General features: G+C 32.6%; 1 protein-coding gene across 1 annotated transcript in view; it reads left to right on the forward strand.

Annotated features, from left to right (window-relative positions):
* The first annotated feature begins 254 nt into the window (after positions 1-254).
* The window catches only part of LOC136845735 (zinc finger protein 436-like), a 78,708-nt gene continuing 65,368 nt past the window's right edge, over positions 255-13,594 (forward strand). The window contains exon 1 of the mRNA XM_067115956.1: positions 255-385. The gene's annotated coding sequence lies outside the window, so the exon portion shown is untranslated. The remainder of the gene's footprint in view (positions 386-13,594) is intronic.

Genomic DNA, 13,594 nt, shown 5'->3' on the forward strand with positions numbered 1-13,594 from the left:
TTCTAGTGCTATTCGTGTTCCACGTTTCATCTTCAGTATGGGGGGGGGGATTTACATAAATACGTAATATTCATTGTTCCTGAACTGCTCAAAGCTTCCTGAGTTAACTAGACTACTACTCGATTTGGAAATTTAAACGGCCAGTCGTTTCGTTAGTTAGAGCCAACGACGGTAATTTTACCAAGCCGTTTTCAGTTCTTTGGTGGTCTCCAGTGTGATAAGGTGTGAGAAATTTAAAAATGAAGGCAAAGTTCTTCGAATACGCAGTGAAAGGAAATAGCCATTGCTCCTTTAAGAAGTTTTACGTCACTCGAAACTCGCGTTACAAAATTGGTTTCCGTGCACCTGCTTCATAACGCCTTTTTCTAGTGGAATTTGAAAACCGGTAAATTTTCTTTTTGAAGTTTTGTTTTGAAAAATTGCTTGTGATATGCAGACACTCCTCTTACCATACCCCCATTTCCTTCATCATCTCCCATCCCATCATTATTCCCTAATTATATTCACTGTTGCCCCTTCCCTTAGCATTTCTGGTATCCAGTCACACTGATCGCAGATCATGCAACCAGAATATGTGTTTCGTGCATTGTATTCAGATCAACCAATAACGATATGACGTGGCGTTTCTTACGTTATTTAATGATATTACGATAACCAGTCAATCACCATATGACACTTGACATTTTCTAGTTGTTTATTTTTTATTAATAAAGTTTTGTTCTATTGTAGTTGTTTTTTTTTTTGACAATCAATAGCATGTACAGTGAGAATATATTCCAATGAACTGAGGTAGCATTGCAGTGTAAAATAGAAGCCATAATTTTAGTGAATGTAGCCATGTGTATTTTTTGTTTTGATGTTTTAGCTCACATTTATTTTTACAATGTTGCATGTACATGAAAGATTTACCATACACACATATATACAAATATATATATATATATATATATATATATATATATATATATATATATATATATATAATTATATTTGTATTTAAATTCCATGATGATAATTCTGTACTACCCTCAGTATGAATCTATGAAATTCTAGCTTCGTTTTCCTAACTTGGACGCAACACGAAACAACATACGCCTGTTATTTGACCATTGTAAAGGTAATTACTCATTTTTTAGACGACTGTTATATGTCATTCACGTACAATAATTTATAAGGAGACGAAATAAGTGACCTTTGTGAAATCAGAATTAGCTATCAGCTACAGACGTCTGATGCACCAGTTATTCCCTTGACACAGCTACGCTTTCCTGGGGCCTTTGGGAGTTTGTTCCCTTCTTTATTGCCGAAATGTTGAGATAACTACCGTATCTCCTGATTTCTCTGGAGAGGATGCCATTATTAATCAAGTGGTGTCTTTGGGATTATCGAGGAACCTAGTTTTTTTTCAAAAGGTATAAGTCATTTTCTGTTTTTGTCGATTTCTACCAAGTTTCTGTCGGTCCTGGTCGTTTCGGCCGTAAGTCACTTAGGTCGTTAACATCCAAAACAATGTAAGACGTTGTTTATGGTATTTACCGTTATGTTTATGGTATTTACCGTTATGTTTATGGTATTTACCATTATTATTTCATGTTTTACGTACATCTCCAAGGGGCTGGTACTAAACACGGCGCCCATTTTGCACGTAAACGTGCTTACGGCCGAAACGACCCGAATGCATTTCTGTAAGGTATGGGAAAACTTAAGTATATTTTAGTTTAACCAGACCACTGAGCTGATTAACAGCTCTACTAGGGCTGGCCCGAAGGATTAGATTTATTTTACGTGGCTAAGATCCAACTGGTTACCTAGCACATTATGACGAGAAATGAATTTCTATCACCAGAAATAAAATTCCTCTAATTCTTCATTGGCCGGTCGGAGAGTCGAACGCTGGGCCAACAGCGTGCTACCGAGAGCTCTACCTACATGTCCAATGAAGAGCTGTGTAAGGTATGGGAATATTTATAAAGCATGCATGGAGTGAGTATTCTTTGTGAGAAAAATTTGTCAAAATTTCAATTTTTTTCATATTTACAGAAAGATATTACCTGCGTCCTTGGTCATAGTTATTGTGCCCAACTCTCTCTCTCTCTCTCTCTCTCTCTCTCTCTCTCTCTCTCTCTCTCTCTCTCTCTCGTTTCTTTGCTTCTTGCCCTCTGCTCGAAAAAAAGAAAATAGTGGACGAGATTAACTGATGGTCAAATTTAAAAGGCTCATTCATCACTCCCTTGAATGAGGACTGGTGTCTGTAATAAAAATCCGTTCAAGGTCTTGGATCAACTCAATAGTATAAAAGAAGCTAGGAAATTGCATATATATGTGTGAGTACATAAATACAGTTTTCATGTCTTAGTTTTAACATTTGAAGTAGCCCAGTGTTTCTTTAGAGTTGTAAGGGGTCCGTCCATATTAGGAGCTTAATTTCTCACATGGGCCATCTGGGTGCGAGGTGCTTCATCATTTAACGTCAGTTTCGTTTAGTATGTATACTGTACTTTGTGAGTCAGCTCAGTATCTGTATAGTGATAATGTAATTTGTCATTAAACGTTCAGATGCTTGATCCTTCCAAGATAATTTCATCTGTTACTTCTAATGATTGAGCCAGCCGAATATCTCAATAGGGTTGTATGGTTCAGCATTAGCTGAGTTTTGACAAGAGCATTAATTTTATGTCATTTTTCCTAAACCTTTGAGAGGTTCAGCCGCATTTATCCATTCTTCATAGAGCGTTATTTCACAGCTTGTTATACAGAGCTTTGTAAATCTTTGGTGTTTTGCTGATGAAAACAGAATCATCTGCCTATCCTGACTCTGTCAAGATTCTATTTCTACTCTAATCTGAGTCTTTTCCATCGCAACCACTTTTTTTTTTTCATTGTAAAATCAACGAGAAGGATAACCAGCAAGATGACATATTATTTTGTAGCACCCACTATTTTCTACAAATTCACCCGACAGAACTCCAACATTAACGTTAAATCCATTTCATTCATGGATAATTTCAGTTGCCTTTACACGCTGAATGAGAGTTCCATGAATGCAAGACCTTCCATAATATTGGTCTGTTGCATAAATGCAGTGGCGCTAAGTTACCTAATAATCACTATTGTGGTACTTTGCTGTGACTTTCAGTTCCTAATACTCGTGCTGTATTTCCCATTCTATATGCAGGAAAGTCTGGCTAGTATACATTGTGTCATTTCATTTTCAGGTAGAATCATCCGTTTTTCATTGTTTAGGTTTCCTAATTACTCATTCCACTTGAAAAGCTGGGAATTCATTCAATAGTACATTCAGGTCTTTTTCAGCTTCTGGTATATCAATCAAATTAATCCCCTCTTATTCGTCTTACAGAAATGTAGTGCCCAGCGTTGTCCGTCATCTGTTGTTATTGACCCAGCCCTCCTTTTGATGGGTACTTTCCTCAGTTTCTTCTTCCGCATGGATTTTTCCTTGAGAAGCCTATTTTCAGATATTCTCTCTTACCTCTTTGTGCACTGAGTTTAGCCTCACTTTCTTGACTTGAACACTTGACTTGTTCTACTTTGCGTTTTTCATCTCTTCCGTAAAGTTTTTTCTACAAGTACTTTTTTGCTTTTGTTTATTCCTATTGGTCTCGGCTGTCATCCGATCACCAATGTTTTCATCTTGTTACCAAATATCCCAGTCCTTCTTTTCTAGAAGACTGTTATAAAGTTTTCATGTTAGTCTTCACTGAAGGTCGGCACCTTTTCAAATATGGTTTGCAGAACTGCAAATCTATCTTCGACGTTCATTTACAAAAGTCCCTTGACATTCATCTTAAAGAAACCTTATTGTATTGAACCTACATGCTCTGGTAAACCTATGTTAGTACTTTTAATTTCGGATTCACTACTGGAACCTGCACTTATTAAGTGATCTGTTGGTCTCTATAGCCGCCTCCAATTATAAGACTGTCACACAAAAACTAAAAAATTGCAACCTGCTTTTACTTAGTCTCCCGTATGCCTTTCTTTCTCATTACATAATCTATACCATCATGGTGCCCACCAACTTTTGTATTCATAACAACAACAATAATTCCCGCATCTCTTTCTGCTGTTGCATCTATAACATTCTAGAGTTCAATTTAAAACTGATCTTTTTTTTTCTTCTGAGATTTCATTTATTAGTGCAAATCAAACTATAAAACGTATATTATTCTGATTTGGTTTTAAAAAATGCAGGAATTGATCAACTGTTCACTACTCTTCATTCTCTCAGTATCTTTTCTGTCACTGATGTTTAGATCAGGCTTACTCCTCTACCAAATCCATTTGCTTTTTGTGATTCATATTCACATTCTCCCATTCCAGTCTCTCTTTTTCCCATTCTCATGTTCCAGTGTCCTATTCTCAGTTATCCGTACCATTTATAAGTCAGATTATATATATATGTATATATGTATATATATATCATATATCATATATATATATATATATATATATATATATATAGAAATATGTGTCAAAATGTATTGTGTGTGTGTGTGTATGTATGTGTGTGTATTTATATATACATGTCAAGATTTGACTAAATTTCTAATTTTTTTATGCTCTCAACCGTTAAGCTACAAATACTCCTTAACAACAAATTCACTTTATTTTAAGAATAACTTACACCCAAAGGGTGATAAGTCAACTGTCTACGACTGTATCAAAACCAAAAGGCACGTGTTGGAACATAGGTGAGAGGAAGGATATGAAAGGCCTAGGAAGGAATGTGTAGGTGATGTACACTGTGTGTGTGTGTGTGTGTGTGTGTGTATGTGTAATAATGACTAGCGCTTTGGAGATTTTCACCACAAACGATTATCCACGACTCATCGGTTTGTGTGAATGGCAGTGCTGAGCACTGTCCTTTCTTTTTTTAGCAATGCATTCCCTGATAGAGGAAACGGCATAATGTACGTATACATGCATACATACATACATACATACATACATATATATATAATATAAACAGCTGATATTTTATATTATAAATAATTATAGGTTTATGATATATATATATATATATATATGGTATATATATATATATCAGTGTATATATATATATATATATATATATATATATATATATGTATGTGTATATATACACACATATGTATAACTGAATCACGAAAATATGGAACGTGATGAATAAATAAATAAAGACAAAATCCATGAAGGAAAGAGAAGCAGTGGAGTACTGCAAGGCCTTTACTAAGCAGACTGAAGAAATATAAAAAGAAGTTTACAAAGAAAGCTCATATAAATTACAGATGGTGATTACAAAGGAAAAAAATATGTACTAGAATCCAATACAATTGAAGTATTAGTACACCTACCAAAAAGGGTTAAATATTTAAGAGGTTTCACAAAGGATTAGGCCCAACAGCTCAGAAGCAGGGACAGGACAGTTAAAAGATTATACAAGGAAGGTGACTGACCACCAAAATAAGTTATAAAAGTAGTTACTCAGTAATTCTCCTTTTGGTAAACAATAAAAATTTTTGCAAGGTGAACATTTAAAAAAAAAATGTATTAAACATACAAACACATAGGAAATATATATAAGTCGATGATTTTATCTTTTAGGTCATTCTTGAACATTTTACTAATACAGGGGTCCAAGTAATACATGCCAGGGCTAAGGTTAAAATTACAGCTGGAATTAAGCTGTATAATAGCGGATTCTAAAAGATTTCATGAAGAGAAATCTTTTGATCTGGCAATCACTGAAGTTTCAGTCCAATTTATCCTGTGAGAGTTTTCACTTAAATAAATGAACACAGCATAGGATGTTTGCCCATTTTGACAGAATACTTATGCTGTTTAATTCATACCTCTAAATCCTTGCTAGATTGGCCGTTATAAAAAGAGGTGCAGTCCAAACATGGAATTTTATATATCATGTTGTTGTTTTCCTTAGGGCTATTTTTTTATTAACATTCCTTTTAGTGTGTTGTTATAGAAAAAAAGAGGTTGACATTAAAAGATTTTAACAATGATTTTATGTTTTCAAAACCACTAAAATAAAGCAAGCTAAGAATGTTCTTAGGGTTTCTTTCTCCATGTTACTCTCACTATAAAACTTTTGTGGGCTTTATTATAACAGATATCTAGTATATGTGAGGGATAACATAAATCTGTCCCTATTTTTCTTATGTATTCGATTTCTTGATCCAAATAGCAAACATAGACGTAAAAGTGGATATTTTGATGTTAAGGTGATGGCCTGAATAAAAATGGACATAAGTTAAGTTGTTGGTTGGTTTCCTATAAATACTGATTTTGCATTGAAATGGTTTTCTATGTATTAAAACATCTAAGAAATGGAGGTAATTGTCGTTTTATAATTCTAAAGTAAACTTAATGATTTAGAGAGTAAATCATTTGCATCAATACCAGCAGGCAAAACAACCAAAATATCAACATATCTGTACCACTTTAAAGGAATATTAATGATATTAGGTAAATATCGTTTTTCAAAGAATTCCACATGCAAGTTTGAGAGGGGTGGAGATAAAGGGTTGTCCATTGCCATACCAAATATTTGTTGGTAAAATTCATCATTGAATATAAACTTACAATCACAAATGCACAACCTAGTGAGTGAAAGAATATGACTTACAGATACAGGTAATTCATGATGGATTAGTTCATTACTAAGATACTCTAAAATAGAATCTATAGGGACTTTAGTAAAAAGAGAACAGACACCAAAGCTAATGAAACTATCAGTGCAGCAAAAAGTTATTTTGTTTAATTTGTCAACTAAATCAAGATAATTATATATGAGAGAATCGGAGATAGTTCCAAGTAACGGGGACAAGAGCTTGGTAATATATTTCGAAAATTTATATGATATTGAGCCAACAGTACTGATAATAGGCCGCACAGGATTATTTTCTTTGAGTGTTTTACTAATCCCCACAAGTAAGGGAACGAGGGAAATTTTACTGACAAGTGACCTATTAGTTCTTTTTTATCTATAAGGATTTTTTCACTGTGCTATTGAAATTTTCTTTACTTTATTTCTTTTTTTTGCAAGTCGTATCATCTTCCAGTAGGGCTTGCCCACGTGATATGTCGTCAGCTTTATCTAAAATTACAATACTATTCAATGCAAATCCAGTATATATAGGAAACCAACCAACAACTTAACAACTTATGTTCACTTTTTATTCATGCCATCACCTTGATACCAAAATATTCATTTTTTCTTCTATGTTTTTACGAGCATTGCACATTGTCAGTCCCCAGTATTTGGATCAAGAAACTGAATACATAAGAAAAATAGGGACAGATTTATGTTATCCTTCACATATACTAGCTATTTGTTATAATAAAGCCAACAAAAAGTTTTATAGTGAAAGTAACATGGAGAAAGAACCCCATAAGAATATTCTTAGCTTGCCTTATTTTAGTGGTTTTGAAAATATAAAATCTTTGTTGAAATCTTTTAATGTCAACCCTTTTTTCCTATAATAACACACTAAAAGGAATGTTAGTAAAAAATAGCCCTAAGGAAAACAACACCATAATAATATATAAAATTCCATGTTTGGACTGCCTCTCTTTTTATATCAGCCAATCTAGCAAGGATTTAGTGGTCTGAATTAAACAGCATAAGTATTCTGTCAAAAATGGCCAAACTTCCAATGCTATATTCATTTAAGTGAAAGTTCTCACAGGATAAATTGGTTTCTGTTTACGAAATCTTTTAGAATACAATATTACACAGCTTACTTCCAGTTGTAATTTTAACCTTAGCCCTGGCATGTATTATTTGTACCACTGTATTAGTAAAATGTTCAAGAATGACCTAAAGGATAAAATCACTGACTTAATTACAAATTAGTTAACTTATATATATTTTCTATATATTTGAATAACTAATACAATTTTTTTTTTTTTTTAAATGTTCCTTTCAAAAATTGTTATTGTTTACCAGAGAGAGAATGATTGAGTTTTACTTTTATAACATTTTTTGATGGTCAGTCACCTTCCTTGTATAATCTTTTAATTGTCCTGTCCCTGCTTCTGAGCTGTTGGGCCCAATCCTTTGTAAAACCTCATAAATATTTAAACCTGTTTTGGTAGGTCTACAAATTATTCAATTGTGTTGGATTCCAGGTACATATTTTTCCCTTTTCAATCCCCATCTGTCATTTATACAAGCTTTCTTTTGTAAACTTATATTTATATTCAGTCTACTAAGTAAAGGACAAGAAGTCGAAAGGCCTTCCAGTACTCCACTGTTTCTCTTTCCTTCATGGATTTTGTTTTATATATATATATATATATATATATATATATATATATATATATATATATATATATATATATATATACTGTATATATATCTGTATATATATTTATATGTATATATATATATATTTATATATATATAGGAATGGCTTAATCATATATATATATATATATATATATATATATATATATATATATATATATATATGTGTGTGTGTGTGTGTGTGTATATATATATATATATATATTATATGCAGTAAATGTGTATAAATGTTATGTTTATATGTATATACATATAATATATATATATATATATATTATAAATTTATATATATATACTGTATATATATGTGTTATATATATATATATATATATATATATATATATATATATATATGCAGTATATGTGTATGAAGGCCTTATGTTTATATGTATATACATATATATATATATATATATATATTATTGTTATATATATATATATATATATATATAGCATACATATAATATATAAATATATATATCACACAATGTATATATACTATATATATAATTATATATAATGTATATATTATATATATATATTTATATATATTATATATATATATATATATATATATATATATATATATTTATATATAGTATATATATATATATATATATATATAATAGGAATATATAGAATGTTTAATGTTCATATATATATAATTATATATATTGTATATATTATATAAATATATACTATATATATATATATATATATATATATATATATATATATATATATATATATATATATATATATATAGAATGGCTTAATCTTTTATATATATATATATATATATATACATATATATATATATACATATATATATATATATATATATATATATATATATATATATATATATATATATATATAGATACAGGCAGTGACAGCAAATCAGTCAGACATATCAAGCGATTGAGGGCAGTGGAAATAGATCATACATAAACATCTTTATTTTTGCCGACGTTTCTCAAGATCAACTAGTCTTCATTTTCAAGGTTGCAATAAAAAGATAATATTGAGAATACATATAAATATACAGTAATCTCTTAAAAACATTTGCACAACTATATGTCTGTGTACTAAAATAAACTCATATAGAAGGGAGAAGGAGGGCGATCGAATACGGCAAGTGAAAAGGAAGACGGTTACGACAGGTAGAGAGGGTGGAGGAGCTTTGGGCATTCAACAATGGTACTGTCTGTTTGATAATTAACGATTCCAGAATAGAGTGCTAGGGCTCGGGAAGGCCCTTTGTAATGATTTTAAATTGATCGTATTCAATGTAATTAACACATTTTTTGGCATGCTCCGATATTTGAAAAAATTCAGGGATATTTAGTTTATTGCCCGTTCGGATAGCTCACACCTTTGTGAGAATCGGCGCGAACCTTAAGAAGTCTTTAAGTAACTCCACGTAAGTTCCTCGAGAACACTGAGGACAATCATATTTATATACTACCCCCAGACGTCATCACAAGGTCGCTTAAACGGTCTTTAATACTGAATAAAGAACCAATTTTTCAAAGGATTTTGACTAGATTAATTCTGATTTGCCCATAATGCTAGAAATAATTTGAGAAAGCTTTGGCTAAAAGTTTTATCATACAAATGAACACTGGCATAGACTTCAAGTTTGGGAACAGTTGGAATCTTGTACTTTGGCATGAAGCTGTCTCTTCATCATTTTCTGCACATATTGAAAGAATAAGTTTGATGGAAAATAATTGTTGGTGAAAAACAATGTAAAATTGGTATTTATTAAAACATGCCAGTTCGAGATAAAATGGAAGGCTCTATATAAAAGAGTAGACAAAGCATTTAGTTTAAAATTAAAAGCAGCTACTATAAAAGTTGAGATCCTAACCAGCAAAATGGGCTTCTCCAAACACTCGTGTTAAAACAATCTGATTCTCGTGAGACTGAAACATCTAAAAAGGATAACTTATTATCCTGTTCAACTTCAATACTAAATTTTATATTCGGATGTCTACTGTTAGCGAAATCGAGGAAAGTTTCAGCATCAAACCGAGATCTAAACAAGGTAAAAGTATCATCTACATATCTTTTGTATAATAAAGGGTAAATACTGAGAGGGCAGCTGTCCAGCAACTGCTCCTCGAAGTGATACAAAAATATTTGCGAACGTTGGGCCCAGAGGGGAACCCATCGCCATCCCATCAATTTGTTTAAAAGCAGTGTTATTAAAAATAAAGGCAGTGTCCAGCACAGCAAGTTCAAGGAATCTTCTAAAATCATCGGAGTTAAAATTATGGAATAAGGTATTAGATCCGGAAACAATTTACGCATAATAATGTCAATGGTCTCTTCTACAGGAACATTTGTATCAGAGACTCGACATCAGCCATAACTAAGTCTGAGTCTTGAGGGAGAATGGCGTTCTCTGAAACAAGTAAAGAGTTCGTCAACGTATATTCATTTCTATGAGAGGTTCTATATGGGGACCAGAAATTTTGCCAATTTATAATTAGGTGTCGTAGGCTGTCAGGAATAGGCCTCTATAGGAACACCTTCCTTATGAGTTTTAGGAGACCATATAAGACACCGAAAGAAACTAATCTGTGCTAAAAGAGACTGATATACCCTTCAGAAATATTATCTTTTTCAAATGATTTGCAAAAGCGGTTTTATTTTATCCTCGATTTTAAAAATGGTACTGAAAGTTAGGGGTCCCAAGTGACTGGAATTTGCAAGGTCACTTAAAATAGTATTAACTTTATTATAATATTCATCTCGATCCAGAATGACAGCAATTTTTCCTCATCTGGTCGAGTTATGATAATATCTTGTTTCAGTCAGTTTTTTCGCAAGATTTCAAATCATATTTCTCTGGAAGAAAGGAGTCCAGCAGGTAGTTAACGACCGATGTTTGAGTCAACTGAGAAATTTCTATTTGAACTTTATTTATATTAGCATTTAGTGGTAAGTTTTTTAACCTGTGGAATAATAATTCCAACGGAAAGAATTTGGAATATGAAGGTCGATAATTTGGTAGGCAAAAATCAAGACCAAAATGCCCAAAACTCCTCCACCCCTCTCTACCTGTCGTAACCGTCTTCCTTGCTTTTCACTTGCCCGTATTCCAGTCGCCCTCCTTCTCCCTTCTATATAGGTTGGTACCCCCAGCAACGCATGAACTATGGTTATGTACAAATGTTTTTTAAGAGATTTTTGTATATTTTATATGTATTCTCAATATTTAGTTTTATTGCAGCCTTGAAAATGAGACTAGTTGTCTTGAAACGTCGGCAAAAATAAAGATGTTTTTATGTACCAGTCTGTTTCCACTGCCCTCAATCCTTGATATGTCTGACTGATTTGCTGTCCTGCCTGTATCCTTTATATTGGACCTTGATGTTGGAAGCGCTCACTTCTCCACCATGTCAGCCTGGAGTACCTCTCTTCGCCGTCTTGTTTCTACGGTGTCTGTCTGCAAGGGTTGTACTAATGTCCACGAACATAAGAACTGAATATGGCCTCCGTTACTACAGGAATGTCGCCGTTTGAGGAGATACTAAGACTCGCAAAGCTCCTTGATATATCAATATTAGCCGAACAACACCATCCCCAAGTTCATTAAATTTAAACTCTATCGGTCCTCACTGTACCATACTCAGCTATATACTGATACCACCAAGAAATTATTGGCCATGGAAATTGATGTAAAAGTAAAAACTATAACCAAACTGTCCAAATTGTATGACACCTTGTATCACCAACCTATTCGTAGCATTTTTCCATTAATATTGGATTTTATCATTTTTAAAGACCTTGTTAATAAAATATTCACACCTTTGTATCACTAACACAAAGAGTTCACCAGAAAAATTAAAACTTGGGCATTACTATTCCTACTTTCAATAAAAATTCCGGTACTGTCTTTAATTTTTCCAAATATGTGTTGTCTAGCAGAGAAGAATTTTTGCTATCACTTGGTCTTGATTTCTGCCTACCAAATTATCGACCTTCATATTCCAGATTCTTTCTTCCGTTGGAATTATTATTCCACAGGTTAAAAAAACTTACCACTAAATGCTAATATAAATAAAGTTCAAATAGAAATTTCTCAGTTGGCTCAAAACACTTATCGGTCGTTAACAACCTGCTGGACTCCTTTCTTCCAGAGAAGTGATTTGGAATCTTGGAAAAAACTGGCTTCAAACAAAGATATTATCATAACTCGACTAGATATGAAAAAGGTACTGTCATTCTGGATCGAGATGAATATTATAATAAAGTTAATACTATTTTAAGTGACCTTACCAAATTTCAGTCACTCTGGGGACCCTGCTTTCAGTACCATTTTTAAAATCGAGGATAAATAAACCGCTTTTTAAATCATTTGAAAAGAATAAAGCTATTTCTAAAGAGGTATATCGCCCTTTTAAACAGGTTCTTTCTGGCGGTCTTATATGGTCTCCTGTAACTCATAAGGAAGGTGTTCCTATGAGGCCTATTCTGACAGCCTACGACACCCCTAATTATAAATTGGCAAAATTTCTGGTCCCTCTTTTAGAACCTCTCACCAGAAATGAATATACGTTGACGAACTCTTACTTGTTCAAGAACGCCATTCTCCCTCAAGACTAGACTTAGTTATATTAGCCTTGATGTCGAGTCTCTATTCACAAATGTTCCTGTAGAAGAGACCATTGACATTATTATGCGTAAATTATTTCCGGATCCTAATACCTCATTCCATAATTTTAACTCCGATGATTTTAGACGATTCCTTGAACTTGCTGTGCTGACACGCTCTCATTTTAATAACACTGCTTTTAAACAAATTGATGGATGGCGATGGGTTCCCCGGGGCCCAAACGTTCGCAAACATTTTTTATGTGTCACTATATAAGTTGCTGGACAGCCGCCCTCTCAGTATTTTCCCTTTATTCTACATAATATGATACTTTTTTAATTGTTAGATCTCGTCCGATGCTGAAGCATCTCGATTTCGCTAACAGTAGACATCCGGAATATAAAATTTAGTATTAGTTGAACAGGATAATAAGTTATCCTTTTTAGATGTCTCAGTTTCACGAGAATCGTGACTGTTTTAACACTATGTTTGGAGGAAACCACTTTTTACTGGTTTAGGATCCAACTTTAAAATGCTGCTTTTTAATTTTAAACTAAATGCTTTATTCACTCTTTTATAGAGCCTTCATTTTATCCTCGAACTGGCATGTTTTTAATAAGGAAATACAATTTTTACATTGTTTTTTCACCAACAATTATTTTCCA

The sequence above is a fragment of the Macrobrachium rosenbergii genome, chromosome 14, assembly GCF_040412425.1.
Source record: "Macrobrachium rosenbergii isolate ZJJX-2024 chromosome 14, ASM4041242v1, whole genome shotgun sequence".
Taxonomy (NCBI): Eukaryota; Metazoa; Arthropoda; class Malacostraca; order Decapoda; family Palaemonidae; genus Macrobrachium; species Macrobrachium rosenbergii.